The sequence below is a fragment of the Lactuca sativa genome, chromosome 2 (genome assembly GCF_002870075.4).
Source record: "Lactuca sativa cultivar Salinas chromosome 2, Lsat_Salinas_v11, whole genome shotgun sequence".
Taxonomy (NCBI): Eukaryota; Viridiplantae; Streptophyta; class Magnoliopsida; order Asterales; family Asteraceae; genus Lactuca; species Lactuca sativa.
The window spans coordinates 190823131-190835417 of record NC_056624.2 but is presented as its reverse complement, the minus strand read 5'-3'; positions in this window follow the sequence as shown (position 1 = coordinate 190835417).

The following is a 12287-nucleotide window of genomic DNA, read 5'->3' as shown; positions in this document are numbered from 1 at the left end:
ATTCAAGTTATCTAATTGCAAAATCCGTAATTGTTTTGTAAATTGGACTAGGTAACAAGCACTAATTTGATTTCTATTGAATAAATTTAGTGTAAATCTTTTCACACATTCTTATGCTCCCGAGCTTATGAGGAGTATTGAGTGTTGTTGGGAACATTCACATAAAGTTTAATGCAATCTTTCAATCTAATTCTAAGAGCTTGTTTAGATTAGATTGGTAAGGTTAGGATTAATCAGAGAGCTTATTTTGGTTAATCAATGTGGTGAATGGGAGGTGCTAGATCTTGTTAGCATTTCCATGTACCAATTTAGATAAAATTGAACAAATATCATTTCATCCTTGGAATCACATTGATAATTTGTCTTGCATAGAGTTGGAGCTCTCACAAATCTTGAATTTATCTTACTTAATCCATTATTCACTTATTATTTTAGACTTTTGCTCAAATCATTGCATACCAACCCCCCATTTATGTGACCATTATTGTACCTTCCGCAAAAAGGTATAAACATTTGTTATGTGTCTCTGTGGATCGACCCTGCTTACCTTGTATTACATTTCTAGTACAAAGTAGTAGTGTTTAAGGAGTCATTTGTACCCTTTATTTGTTGGGTTTGACACGCCTAACAAGGTAATAAGTCCCCGAGCCCTGATGGGTTCATCTTCAAGTTTGTCAAGGCATACTAGGACATTCTATTGGGCGACATTGCTCTTTTTTTCAAGTACTTGGAACGGCTTGGAAGACTTGACCCTACATGTTGCTCTTCTTTCATATCCGTTATTCTTGAAATAAAAGATCATTTATGCTTTAACAATTTTCAACCAATTAGTTTGATTGGTTGTTTGTATAAAATCATCTGCAAAGGTCTTTCTTCTTACCTCAAAAGGGCCATTGGTTAGTGCATTGATGAGTTACAATCCGCATATGTTGAAGGCATTTACATCCTTGATGACCCTTTTATTGTAAATGAAGTTTATACCTGAGCGAAGAAATAAAAAGAAAAGAAATTGTTGTTTAAAGTTGAATTTGACATAGCCTCCGACTTAGTAAACTGGGAGTTTTTTGGATTCAGTCCTTGCTCAAATGGGATTTGGAGATAAATGGTAGTTATGGATTAAAGGGTGCATGAAATCAGCTAGGTAATCTATACTCGTAAATGGTGCTCCAACAAAAGAGTTATCAACGGAAAAAGGGTGAGGCAATGTGATCCCCTTTCACCCTTTCTCTTTGTGATCGTTATGAAGGGACTTAATGTTGATATGAAGACTACTTGCAATAAATGTATCTTCATAGGATTGAAGCTTCCTAATAATGGTTAGGTGATCTCACACCTATTGTATGCGGATGACGCACTCTTCCTGGGAGAATGGTTGGAAAGTAATATTAAAAACCTTTCCAGAATATTGAGGTCTTTTCCTATCTCATCCAGACTGAAAGTGAACTTCAGTAAGTCCAAAGTTTTTGGAGTTGGGTCCACATTGTTAGAAACATATCGTTGGGCCAACCCACTTGGATGTGAAGCTGCATGTCTTCACTTTACTTACTTAAGAGTACCTGTGGGGGCAAACATGAACTTGAAAAAAAAACTGGAAACCAAACAATCGACAAATTTATGACGAAAATTACATCATGGAAATCCAAAACATTGTCGTTTGGATGTAGACTCACTTTAATCACATCCGTATTAGATGATCTTCCTACCTATTACCTTTCTCTATTTCCTGTACCAAACAGAGTATTAGAACAACTTGAAAAATCCGGAGAACTATTCTTTGGGGTGGGTCAAATGGCACATCAAAAAACTGTTGGGTATCTTGGGATAAAATTGCATTAGCCAAAAAAGATGGGGGTCTTGGAGTGGGATCGATAAAAGCACTCAATATTGCTTTAATTGTAAAATGATGGTGGCGATTAAGATCAAATCCATCCCTTTTATGGTGCAAGGTTGTCTCATGCATTCATAATATTTATTCTAAACCAGATGAGTACTATGCCATTAAACAAATAACAGGCCCTTGGAAAAATATTGTAGGGGTTAAAAAGGAACTGTCTAAACTTGGTATCCCTATCTCCAAAATCCTCTAAAAACTGTCCGAGGAGATAATATTGAATGGAGATGTAATATAACCTCAAATGGGAAATACCTTGTCCATTCCATAAGGCATATAATTGACTAAAATACCCTTATAAACATAACAAATATTGATTGGCTAAAGGAGGTCCCATATAAAGTCTCATGTTTTATAAGGAGGGCCAGTATGGGTAGATTTCCATTTGCTATGGCATTGCAGCGAAGAGGGGTACACCTGGACTCCACAACTTGTGTGTACTTTAACCACGAAGAGAAATGTGGAGACCACATCCTTGTTAAATGTTTGGTTGCAAGGGTTGTGATGGAATTGGTACTTAAATGGTGCAGTATACAAGATGATCAGATCAACACAATTGTGGAGGTCTTGAATTTCGCTACAGGGTATGAGAATTGCCCCAAAAAGAGAAGGATCCTCCAATCCATTTTTATGTAACCCTTTGGAATATTTGGAAAGCAAGGAACGACCGGTAATTTAACAACCAACGAATATCATATACTCAGATGGAAAATATGATAAAATATGTAGTATTCACTAGGATCAAATTCCAGAGAATATCGGGGGGGGGGGGGGGGGGGGGGGGGGGGAACCAAACAGGAATGAATGGGGTATCGATCCCTTCCTTTGCATTTAAATTTCCTTTGCACTTAACTTATCAATGTAATTATAAACTTTGTACTGCCTTGAAATGTCCCAAAATTTAAAACCGAAAAATTTATTTTTAGTTTAATAAAAACGATATTTCAAAAACATGTTCACGGAACCATAATAGAAACGAAATGTAATCAAACATCCAAATACATCAGAGTCAAACAAAATGCGGGACAAACATTGTGTATGCAATACGATCACCCCGAGCTCTTCCATTTTGACCCGGAAGTACCTGAAACATAAACTGAAAACCATAAGCATGAAGCTTAGTAAGCTCCCTGAAATACCAAATACCATACATATTAAACACATAATGGGCCCCGCCCGACATCGAGCACCGCTTGGAACAGATCATTCGGTAAATAATGGGCCCCACCCGACATACATACAAACACATAAACACATGAAAGAATCACAAAGATAAATAGCATACAATATAGTCATCAGGCCCTGCCTGGCATTGAGCCTTGACTAGTATACTTATCAAATATCATACATGCAGAGTCACACAGACAACTAGTATCCTAATCATAATAAACCATGGACCGACATTGGTGCCTTTGACCCGCCAAACACAGTGAGGAAACTCACCTCAAGCTGTCGAATATCTCAGATAAAAGCTCGGACTGCTGATTAGGAAAATCCCTACGCTAACATCATCAATAATACTCAGTTAATAATTGGGTCTTAACCCATAATCAAGAATCTTGATCACTTTTCCAACTTCCAGTGTAAAAGACCATTTTACCCTTTTTCCTACTTGGCCTAAAACAAGGCCCAACCCATTTGTTCTAAAAGCCTAAATTCCTAAATGGCACCCAAATCTCAACATGGCCCAATCTAAGAGTGTAATACTCTAAATTTTCAAATAAAATTTTCATTTTTAAAACCACACAAAACACAATCTCACATTTCTCAAAACCCAAATGTAATAGTTGTTCAAAACACAAGACAACAAAATATTTGACAATATCCCAGAATCCTTAAAACACAATCTCAAACTGGTGTGTACAATCATGTCGGCGCCTTCCCACGATCCTGAGAGGTACCTGAAACACATTTCACACAACACTGTAAGCACGAAGCTTAGTGAGTTTCCAAAAATACCACACACTAATAATTAGCCTCTCATGGCTATAACTCAATAAGGACCCTCCGGTCATGTATCTTACTGAAGACCCTCCGGTCTTACAGCCTGTTTTGGACCCTCCAGTCTGGTATCTCAGTGAAGACCCTCCAGTCTTACAGGTCGGGTCGGACCCTCCAGTCCGGTATCCCAGTGAAGACCCTTCGGTCTCACAACTCAGTTTGGACCCTCCGGTCCTAACTTAATAAGGCACATAAATAATATAAAGCATAAATCACAAAGACAAAATGCATGATATCACATAACTAAATATAAGCACATAAGACCCTCCGGTTATTAACTCAAATAAGACCCTTCGGTCAATAACTCAAATAAGACCCTCTAGTCACACAGTATTACCACTCAGATAAGTATAGTGAGAAGACTCACCTCGCAGAGTAAAGACACATATCCCACAATCGAACTGCTGGTCTAGAATCCGCCCCTCCATGGCCTCTAAAATCCACAACTTTACCAAAACCCTAAAGTCAACGGAAGTCAACAGTCAAAGCTAACCCAATTCGTCGAGTTCCTTAGTACTCAGTAAATCACAAAAACCCGAGTCAACTTGCTGAGTTGCTAGCCAACTCGTTGAGTCCATGCAGAGCCCAGAAGACCAGGGAAAAACCCTAGCCACTTTTTGTTGGAATAGTGTCTAAGGCTGTAACTATATTCGGTTGTGCATGGTCCTTTTGGGTTGCCTTCACCATAGCAACTTGATAGGATGATTTATTAAGAGAGAATAAATATTATTAATATATTATGGGAATAATATAATGAATAATATATTGTTATTTGATTAATATAAGTCATAGAATTAATTAGAATTAATTTGGTGACTTAAAGAGATTAATTAAATAAAGGGGTATAAACTGTCAATTGTTTGATAGTTAAGCTTTAAACTGAAAATCCATTTGGATATACTTTGGACGGATTCTAAGAGCTTTAGGAAAGCTAAAAATCGTCCATATGCTTATCTAGGAATGGATTTGGATAGCCTTAAGAGAAGATTATCTGATAGGGACTTATCTGTAATCCTTAAGGAGTCTACAAGTATAAATAGACCCCATGGCTGATGGAATTCGACACTTGACCTAAAGTAAGGAACCTCTGGTCGAAATTCCTCCCCTCTCCTCTCTCCCAAATCATCCTCCTTGCTTTGGTGTTTGTAAGCCATTAGAGGAGTGACATTTGTGACTCTAGAAGCTCCAAGACCTCAAGATCAACAAGGAACTCAAAGGTATGGTTCTAGATCTGTTTTAATGTTCTTGTTTAACCTAATTAGTAATTAGAAGTCTTGGATTCAAAGCATGTTTATTAGAAAGCCTAGATCCAAGCATTAGGGTTTTGCATGCGCACATAGGAAAGTTCTTATGGCTAAAACCCATCAGTGGTATCAGAGCCTAGCTTGGTTTTCTGTAAATTGTTGCTTGATTAACTGAAACAAACCTGCAAAATTCGAATTTTTGGTTTCTGAGTCATGGACTCGGCGAGTCTCAAAGTGGACTCGGCGAGTAGGCCTGACTCGGCGAGTCCATTTGTGCACTCGGCGAGTCCAAGCGTCAGGAATGGCCAGATTCGGGATTTCTTTGTGTTTATCTTATCTTAACTTACCATAAACTAATTAGATCAACATTAATTCGTTTTTCTGATAAATATAACTATTATCTTGATCTAGTTAAAGGTAATTATCAACTAATTAAATATTTAATTTCCTTATATGATAATTAATTAATTATTTTAATTATTTTGGTAATTATCTTAAAAGAAATCTTGAATAAATCAAATATAGATAATTAGGATATTAATTGTTAATTGGAATTATTTGTTATTTGATCCTCCATGTTTTAAATGTTTAAAAAACCTACCCTCATGTTTTGAAATTTACTTTTGTGATTAAAAGTTTTAATTTAGACAACTTAAATTTCAAACCCTAGATTTTAAAAGTTTTAAAATACAACCCTATACTAATATGATATTACTAGAATAATATATATATGTATAACTAAATGCTAGTCTTACCGTTAGTAGGCCTCATTCACGAAGCCGATCTATAAGGTGGGTATAAGGTTGCGGCCTATAAAATGGCGCTTAATGGGTGTACACTCACACCCACCGCTTGCTTGATTGGTGGAGGGTCGTTAGCCGAACGGGTAGGATAGGGCAACCTCATCCTCTCATTAAAAGTATAATAAGAAATACAAGTAACTACACATATTTCAAAAATTTCCCAATCCTAGTTACTTTAGGAAAAGTGAATTGATGCAGTCCCATGAAATTACACTTTGCACCTTGCTAAGATGTTAGTGGAGCGTGTGTGGTTTACCGGCACACTAATTGATTCTAAGCGAAGGTGGCAAAGGGTGATTCGTTGTTTATCATAGTTCGATGGAGCGTGTGTGGTTTACCGGCACGTCGAATAGGTGATTGTTACAATGAAGGCGCCATGTGAATTTGCATGGTAATTCACACCCGCTTTGTGATCCTCGGCATCCCAGTCACAAACAAGAGGGGCATATCGAGATTTAAACATGCCATTGAATAGTTTCAATGAATCTCATCCGAACCTAGGAATTCTCAAAAACACTTAGGACTAATAGTTTAAGCTTCGTGATGGAGAATTAGTGAATCGTCATTCACTTACCTTCAATTTATTTGCATGTTAGATTACGGCATCCCTTTTCTAGTATGTAAATGTTATTGTTGGATCCTAGCCCTAATTTTCTTATTGGGTGATAATTAGGGATTCTTATTCTAATCTATCTTTGTCCTTTTCCAATTATAGATGTCAAACGCAAACAACGCTGCTGCTAGTTCTTTCACGTTGATGAGCCTTTGCCAAAAGGTCACCTTCGATGGAACGAACTTTAGCGAATGGATAAGATACATTCGCACCATTGCTCGCTATGAGGATAAGGAGTATGTCCTCGATGAGAAGCTCGAGAAAATCAACACCGAAATCGCTACTCCAGCCGAAATCACCGCCTTTGAAACTCATGAGCGAGATGCAACGAAGGTACATTGCATCATGATCGCCACCATGAACTCCGAATTCCAAAAGTCCTACGAGGACATGTACCCGTACGAGATGCATCAAGACTTATTGGAGAGGTATCACCAAAACGCGAGACAAGAGAGGTACGAGATTTTCACTAACATGATTTCCGCAAAGATGGGTCATGGAGAATCTCTTACCGTGCACTTGCAAAAGATGCAAAGGTATGTCGACCGCCTTCGCAAGTTAAATGTTGACTTCGGTGAGGATTTGGCGATCGACATGGTGCTTCACTCTTTGCCTCCGATGTACAATCAATTTAGGATGACCTACCACATGAACAAAGAAGAGGTCACCCTAAGCAAACTCCAAGGTCTCTTGAGGGTTGCTGAGAGCAACTTTAAAGACAAGTCTGTTGCACCTACTCCCAATCCGCCCGCTGCTCCTGTCTTGGCTATTGCACAAGGGAAGGGTAAGAAGAGGAAAACTTCATCGAAGAACTATCGCAAGGTGAAAGCCCGAGATGGTGCCTCTTCTAGTGGGACCAAAGTTGATCCCGCCAAGCCCTGCTCTAACCCGAAGGAGGCAGAGTGTCACCACTGCCACAAGATAGGACATTGGAAGAGAAGCTGCCCGGATTACCTGCAAGCAATCAAAGAAGGAAAGATCAAGCCATCTTTCGCAGGTATATATACAATCAAATCTAACGATTCTAATCATGCTATTTCTTGGGTTCTTGATACCAGTTGTGGTTATCACATTTGTTCTAATGTGCAGGGACTAAGAAGAAGTAGGGATGTGGAGCAAGGAAGGATCAATCTAATCATGGGGAACAGAAGATCGTCGCCTGTAACCAAGATTGGAGTGTATTCCTTAGTGCTTAGGAATAGTTTAGTTTTAGATTTGAACAATTGTTGCTATTCGCCAGAAATGGCAAGAAACATCATTTCATTTCATGGTTTATTTAGACAAGGATTTAGATTTTCTTTTAATAATGAGAATGGTTCTATTTTGGCTTATCTAAATGGTGTCTTTTACTTTGAAGCTATACCATGTAATGGAATATATGAAACTGTTATGATTGTTGATGACTTTGGAAATGATGTTTTGAATATTGATTCTTCCACTAGTATGGATAAAGCTTCCTTGTGGCATTGCCGTCTTGGACATGTCAACAAGAAACGCATAGCCCAACTCCAAAAGGATGGAGTGTTGGAGTCATTCGACCTTAGGGAAGATGAAACATGCGAGTCTTGTTTGCTTGGAAAGATGACTAAGTCGCCCTTCACAAGTACTTGTGAAAGGGGCGAGGGTCTATTGGACCTAATACATACCGATGTGTGTGGACCGTTTAGATCAACCACGAAGGATGGGAACCGCTTCTATGTGACTTTTACCGATGACTATAGTAGATATGGGTATATCTACTTAATCAAGCAAAAGTCAGACACCTTTGAAAAGTTCAAAGAGTTCAAGAATGAAGTGGAGAATCAATTGGGCAGGAAAATCAAGATGCTTCGATCCGATCGAGGAGGAGAGTACCTAAGTCTTGAATTCCACGATTATCTCAAGGAGTGTGGAATACTTTCGCAATTGACGCCTCCTAGGACACCGCAGTTAAATGGTGTGGCAGAAAGGCGTAATCGAACCTTATTGGATATGGTTCGCTCTATGATGAGTCGTGCTTCACTACCAATCTCTTTTTGGGGGTATGCCTTAGAGACTGCCGCCCATATCCTTAACCGAGTCCCTACTAAGAAGGTTGCCAAAACACCTCACGAGATGTGGACAGGGAAAGCTCCCTCGTTGGCACATATCAAGGTTTGGGGTTGCGAGGCTTTCGTAAGACGAGATACTCACGACAAGCTTGAACCTCGAAGTGAGCGATGTATTTTCATCGGCTACCCGCAGACATCCTTTGGATATCTCTTCTATAGACCGAAGGACAATGTGATCTTCGTTGCAAGGAGAGGAGTTTTCCGAGAGCGAGAACTCATAAGCCAAGGAGACAGCGGGAGGCAAATCGAACTTGAAGAGATTCAAGAGTCGATGGATGAAGGAACCTCTACCGCTGGCACTCAACCCGAGGAGGAAACTCCGGTTGAACCAATTGACGAATCCTTACCTCTTAGACGTTCCGATAGAGTTAGAGTTCATCCCCAGTTCTATGGCTTTCATATTACTACCGAAGGGGACACGTATATTAGTGATGGTACACTAGTAAATCTTGATGAACCTAATAGCTACAAGGAAGCCATGGCAGGCCCGGAGTCTGTAAAGTGGAAAGAGGCAATGGATAGCGAGATCCAATCCATGTATGATAACTAAGTTTGGAATTTGGTTGATTACGTGCCCGGACGTAAGACTGTTGGGTGCAAATGGATCTTCAAGAAGAAGACCGACGTGGATGGGAACGTACACACATATAAAGCGCGATTGGTCGCGAAGGGCTTTACTCAAACTCCCGGAGTTGACTATGATGAGACCTTCTCACCAGTTGCGAAGATTAAATCTATTAGAGTGATGTTAGCGATTGCCGCATTTCATGATTATGAGATTTGGCAAATGGATGTCAAGACCGCTTTCCTTAACGGAAAGTTGGCTGAGGATGTTTACATGGCTCAGCCAGAAGGGTTTGTGGATCCGAAGCATCCGGATAGAGTGTGTAAGCTTGAGAAGTCCATTTATGGACTTAAGCAAGCATCTCGCAGATGGAATCTTTGTTTCGATGAGAAAGTCAAAGAGTTTGGATTTGTACGAAGCGAAGACGAGTCTTGTGTATATGTCAAAGCCAGTGGGAGTGTAGTAAGCTTTCTCGTTCTATATGTCGATGACATATTACTCATAGGAAACGACATCCCGACTCTGCAGGAGGTAAAGTCCTGGCTCAGGAAGTGCTTCGCTATGAAGGACCTCGGAGAAGCTTCTTACATTTTGGGAATAAGGATAGTAAGAGAAAGAAGTAAGAGACTAATTGGACTTAGTCAGAATACTTACTTAGAGAAGGTACTAAAACGTTTTAGTATGGAAAACTCAAAGAAGGGAGAACTACCGATACAAAGTAATGCCAAGTTGAGTAAGACTCAAAGTCCGAGTACCGAAGCTGAGATAGCAGAAATGAGCCGAGTACCATACGCTTCCGCAGTTGGCTCTATCATGTACGCTATGACTTGTACTCGCCCTGATGTAGCCTTCGCTTTGAGCATGGTTAGCAGATATCAAGGGAACCCTGGCAAAGCCCATTGGATAGCGGTGAAGAATATCCTTAAGTACCTTCGGAGGACGAAGGAATGGTTCTTAGTCCTCGGAGGAAGTGATGACTTGAAGGTGCGAGGGTATAGTGACGCCAGTTTTCAAACCGACAGGGACAACTACCGTTCGCAGTCGGGCTGGGTCTTTACCTTAAATGGAGGAGCAGTGACATGGAAAAGTTCCAAGCAGGAAACCGTAGCTGATTCAACGTGCGAATCAGAGTACATTGCAGCGAGCGAAGCGTCGAAGGAGGCAATATGGCTAAAGAACTTCATCGGTGATCTTGGAGTCGTACCTGCCATAAAGGAGCCCATGGAGATTTTCTGTGATAACGAAGGTGCAGTTGCCTTAACCAAGGAACCGAGGGATCATGGTAGATCAAGACATATCGACAGAAAGTATCACTTCATTAGACATCGTGTAGAAGAAGGACAACTCGTAGTTAAGAGGATATCATCAGAAGATAACCCAGCAGATCCGCTTACGAAGGGACTGAGTAGGGTTAAGCACTTGCAGCATGCTAGGAGTATTGGGCTGAAGGATGATATTAGCATAGATTAGATAGTATTAGAAACGTGTAATAGATAAATGTAAATTGACATTTGATGATTAAATAAAGGAGTTTTATTTATGAGTAATGTTACTATCTTATGTTAATTGTTTAGCTATTGTTTCACTTTGCATGTTTTGACTTCCAGAATAATTGAGGTTATTAGGAATAATCGAATTATTCAAATGGTCCACAATCGTTCATATGTTGGAAGTAGATATGAAAGAAGATTGTCGTGAATTGGTGTGTAGAATGTCTAAATGATGTTAGACATAGCAAAGGATTGCTGCAACGTTCATGAGTGCTTATGAACTAGTTTTGAGCATTGGAATAAACCCGCGCTTGCTGGAATCACCTTATGGAATAAGATATAAAAGGTGATCGCAAGACGATAATATCATATGGTCTTAAAACCTAGATATATGGTTTGTTATTTGTTAATTGATTGTACATTGATAATGCGAAAACGCATCAGTAACTTGGTGTTATAAAACGTATTGTTGTGTATAGTTGGTTAATGAATAAGTAAATGCATATAAGTCGAAGTTTATCTGTAACTTTTATCTAAGAAGGTAAAAGCGATATCTCGGCCGCTCGATGATTTGATTTGACTTATGTGCCGGGCCCGGTCAGAACTGAATTGATGTGTTCGATTAAGTTCTATGTCAAATAAATCAGAGATCGAGAAACCTAAATGATTGACTAACCATTCCATAGGATTGTCAGCATGATATCTGACAGAGGACTGTACGTTCCCTTATCTAAAGGACAAGATTGATTAGATCAGAGTTGACAGCGTCTTTGAGAGCTACGATTGCAAACTGAATTGTACTTGTATAGTTACTAGACTTATCCAAGTGGGAGACTGTTGGAATAGTGTCTAAGGCTGTAACTATATTCGGTTGTGCATGGTCCTTTTGGGTTGCCTTCACCATAGCAACTTGATAGGATGATTTATTAAGAGAGAATAAATATTATTAATATATTATGGGAATAATATAATGAATAATATATTGTTATTTGATTAATATAAGTCATAGAATTAATTAGAATTAATTTGGTGACTTAAAGAGATTAATTAAATAAAGGGGTATAAACTGTCAATTGTTTGATAGTTAAGCTTTAAACTGAAAATCCATTTGGATATACTTTGGACGGATTCTAAGAGCTTTAGGAAAGCTAAAAATCGTCCATATGCTTATCTAGGAATGGATTTGGATAGCCTTAAGAGAAGATTATCTGATAGGGACTTATCTGTAATCCTTAAGGAGTCTACAAGTATAAATAGACCCCATGGCTGATGGAATTCGACACTTGACCTAAAGTAAGGAACCTCTGGTCGAAATTCCTCCCCTCTCCTCTCTCCCAAATCATCCTCCTTGCTTTGGTGTTTGTAAGCCATTAGAGGAGTGACATTTGTGACTCTAGAAGCTCCAAGACCTCAAGATCAACAAGGAACTCAAAGGTATGGTTCTAGATCTGTTTTAATGTTCTTGTTTAACCTAATTAGTAATTAGAAGTCTTGGATTCAAAGCATGTTTATTAGAAAGCCTAGATCCAAGCATTAGGGTTTTGCATGCGCACATAGGAAAGTTCTTATGGCTAAAACCCATCACTTTTC